We start from the raw sequence: 3,891 nt of genomic DNA, 5'->3' as shown, positions 1-3,891 counted from the left end.
AAAGGATGGATGTGGAAGGGTAAGAAAGTAGGGAAAACGGAGAGGAAATCCAGGTGTAAAAGGATGGATGTGGAAGGGTAAGAAAGGAGGGAAAACGGAGAGGAAATCCCAGGCTCCATCTTTCACAAGAAAGCAGCTGGCGGGAGAGGGGAGAGAGCACCAGAAACAGAACCGGGACCGGCTGATTTTTACCTTTTTCACTTCTTTCTCCCTTCCACAAGTTTTTAATACCACTTCATTGCCACTGTACAGACCTGACCGTCAGTCCACCCAAAGTTGGTGATTTTTATCGCTACATGTGTGGATAAAAGAGTCCAATCAACACAAGTGGAGGTGCTGGGGATCGAACCCAGGGCCTCGTGCATGCTAAGCACGCGCTCTACCACTGAGCTACACCCCCGGTCGCACAGCAACGCTTCAAATTTGCTATATAACCGTTACTCCGGTTCTCTGGGTTCCCCAAGACTTACTCCGAGACGTCAGCCTCCTCTCTTCAACTCTGCTGTTGGGGAAACACTCGAGTTTCGTTCTGAACCAGCGATTGGGCGGTCCCGTAACTGTCGGGCCTCCACGGACTGCTGTCGCCCGTCAGGCCCAGGACGGACTCGGAAATCCTTGACCTTAAGCAGAGCTCGGGGATAAAAAAGACCGGCACCAGGGGCGCTGCCCGGGAAGTGAGGGAGAAGCCGCGTGCGGAACTCAGTGTGGGCGAGAAGTGAAGAGCCACGGGCGCGTCGGCTTCGGCAAACGCAGCGCCCGGAATCCGGTTCCGGGAGCGCGGAAGCGGCCTGCGTCGCCGGCTCCGAGCGCCGCGAGGCCGGCGGGGCCGGAGAGAGGGGCCGGCTCCGAGCGCCCTGCACACAGCGCCTCCTTCTGGCCGAAGCTGCAGCTGCAGGAGGACTTGAGCCGCAGCCTGGGGCAGTGAACTTGGAAACCAAGAGTTACTCGGACAGGGAAGTAATTGCATAGGGAGGCATCCGAGCTCCCCGCCTCGCCTGCGTTTTCCCAGGTAACTGAAGCCGAGTAGGCTTGCAGCGCAGGTTCCAAAGAAGAGGAGGTTTGTTTTGTTGCAGGTTACTGTGGTTGGTAGGAACTCACGGTGCCTTTCCCTGGCGGATCAGCAGGTTGAGCCCTTTGGTGGGTGTTTGTACGGTTAAGGTTTTGTCTTCGGGGCAGTAGCTACTGGAATTGGCAGCTTCGTGAAGAGTTGCAGGAGAGCCATACCTGGGCATTTTCTGTGTTCTCATCCGGCTCAGAGGGAGTCTGAACCAAGTTTGGTTTGCAGGGGCCTTGCAGAACCACACCGTAGTCTGTCCAGCTCTCCACGGCGTGAAGATGAGGAGATGGAAAGCGTGGAGACAGCAGTGCAGCTGACACAGAATTTAGACTTGAAGATTTGGCGACAAAGAAAGAAGGGGCGCTTTTTAAAAGAACATTCTCAGGTTTTTGTCCTGTGTGGACGAGATGGCTTTCACTCAGCTCCAGCAGGCTCAGACTTGCTGCTTGAAGCTACCAGTCGTTGTACATTTGCTTTTGGAGAGCTGGATGGCAGTAAAGGGAAGCCGGTGTGTTTGGGTTTGGAGCTGATGAGTTTATGATGCCTGCAAATGTAAGGTGCGATTTTGGGATTGTGTCCAGATGAAACATTGCAGGGGATTCTCATCTGAGGATTCAGATTCTGTGGCTATGGAAGAGACAGCCACTAGTCAGTGGATGGAGTGAAAACTGGAAAGCTCCGTTATGAATTGACGATACGGAGCTCACCAAGGATTTTTAAATTATTATTATAGAAGGAATAAACAATTCCACTAAAATGGAAAAGTCTAAGATTCATTCTTATTGACATTAAGTTCCATCAACTTCCTTAGAAAATCCAAATAAAACCAATTTCAAATTATCAGCTTTCAGGTGAGGCAGCTGATTTTTTTTTTCCTATTCTTTGTTTCCTTTGTCCAAATGGAGCCTTTTCTTCAGGAATCCCATGGAGTTACATCTGAAGTAGGAATTTGTGCTTCAGCTTTTGGCATAACATCTCTCACATCTGGCCCAGAAAAATAAGCCAAATGGAATATGAGAATAAGAAAGAGGGAAGCAAAAGGTCTCAGCAAGACAAGCATAAGACAAATGTCACATCCAGAAGTGGATGGCAGGAATCAGCTTATGGACTCTGTGAAGAGCCGGGGCCAAATTCATCAGACTTTGAGTATCATACGGGTCTCTGCTGCAGTACTCGGTTCTCCAGCTGTAGCAGGCAAATATGCAAATACAAAACCTAATGAATTTATGGACACTGAAATTTGAATATTATATAATGTGTACATCAGAAGATAGTCTTCTTTTGATTTTTTTTTTTTTTTTTTTTTTTGGTTCACCATTTGAAAATGTAAAACCCATCCTAGGTCAGGAAGGAAGGAAGGAAGGGAGGGAGGGAGGGAGGGAGGGAGGGAGGGAAGGAAGGAAGGAAGGGCATTAAGTGAAATCTGGTCCACAGGCCATAGTTTTCTGATCCCCAATTTAAAGAATCTTTAAAACTGTTACTTAAAAACAGACTTATAAATTACATTAGAAAATTCAGATGTTATTTTTAATTCATATGAATCTTTAGAAAAATTAGACCGCTTTGGGGCTGAAAGCTATTTGCTTTTTACCTGACTACATAATATGAAGCATGACTATGTATAAGATATCTTTTTATTTATGTGAGATTTGGAATTCATTTAATCACTCCTGATTCAAACCTTCTGAATTAGCTTTAATAGTTTTATAGGTCCACATCTTTGGGAAGTGCCAGGGCTGAAAACCAGAAGGAGACAGAGGGCAATGATGATATTGATGTGACTGCTCTGAAAATCAGGATGAAAGGAAGGGGTTGGATCAGCAGAATCTCAGATTGCCACGTGCGTCTTTCACAGAACAATATTTTTTAGTTATGATGGAATTAAGCTTTCCTTTTATGGATCATACTTCTATTGTGAAGTCTAAGAAATCTTTGCCTAGTCCTAGGTCTTGAAGATTTTTTTCCAATTTTTTTTCCTCTAAAAGTTTTACAGTTTTTCTTCAAAATGGTGTTTGGAACATGGGCTACCCACATACAAGCAATGAAGGTGGACTGTTAATCCTAGTCAGAAAGCCATAGGGGTGATGCTGAGCCCTCGTCAAGGGGTCAGCTTCCCACTATGGTGATGTTAATTTGATCATCTGGGAGTAAGGTATGGTTGGCTGTGTTCCCTCTTGCTCAAGTTACCATTTGCATAAGAAATCTCTAAGGAAACACTTTGAGAATACATAAGTGTCTTGTTCATCATCAAATTTCCACCCCTAGTCTTTGATCAGTTATTCTCACCAAAAGGCTAATAATCTTAAATTTATTTTCTCTGGACACATTTCTTTGCCTACTAAAATTAAACTGTTTAATTGCCTTGCCATAGTAAATGGTTTCCTTACGTGGGTAAAAGATGAGCCAATTGAAAATGCACTTGATCACAGTCTTATTTCTATTTTAAAAAAATTTGTGAATAAATTCTGCTGCTGTGGAGAAGGCATTTGGTGCAGTGGTTAAGACACCACGTGCTGTGCCCATATCCCGTATCAGAGTGCCTGGAGTCCAGTCATAACTCTACTACTTCCTGCTACTGTGTTCTCTGGGAGGCCCAGATTAACGACTCAAACAGTTGCCATCTATGTGGCTCAGCCTGGCCCAGTCCTGGCTGTTGGGGCCATGCAAATGGAAGATCTCTCTGTCTTCTCTCTCTGACTTTTAAATAAATGAATGAATAAATATTTTTGAAACAAATTCTGTCAACAAGAGAAATGTCATTTTAAATTTTTTCTGACAGTTACCATCATGTAAAATGGGAATATTGTGATGAGTGCTTGATCTCATGATGTTCA

General features: G+C 45.0%; 1 non-coding gene across 1 annotated transcript; it reads right to left on the bottom strand.

Moving 5' to 3' along the window:
- Positions 1 to 328: 328 nt before the first annotated feature.
- On the bottom strand, positions 329 to 400 carry TRNAA-AGC (transfer RNA alanine (anticodon AGC)). Its single transcript has one exon. It is a non-coding gene; the product is annotated as a tRNA-Ala (tRNA).
- Between the last annotated feature and the right edge of the window lie 3,491 nt (positions 401 to 3,891).

The sequence above is a fragment of the Lepus europaeus genome, chromosome 3 (assembly GCF_033115175.1).
Source record: "Lepus europaeus isolate LE1 chromosome 3, mLepTim1.pri, whole genome shotgun sequence".
NCBI classification, from domain to species: domain Eukaryota; kingdom Metazoa; phylum Chordata; class Mammalia; order Lagomorpha; family Leporidae; genus Lepus; species Lepus europaeus.
This window is presented reverse-complemented; position numbering and strand designations above follow the sequence as displayed.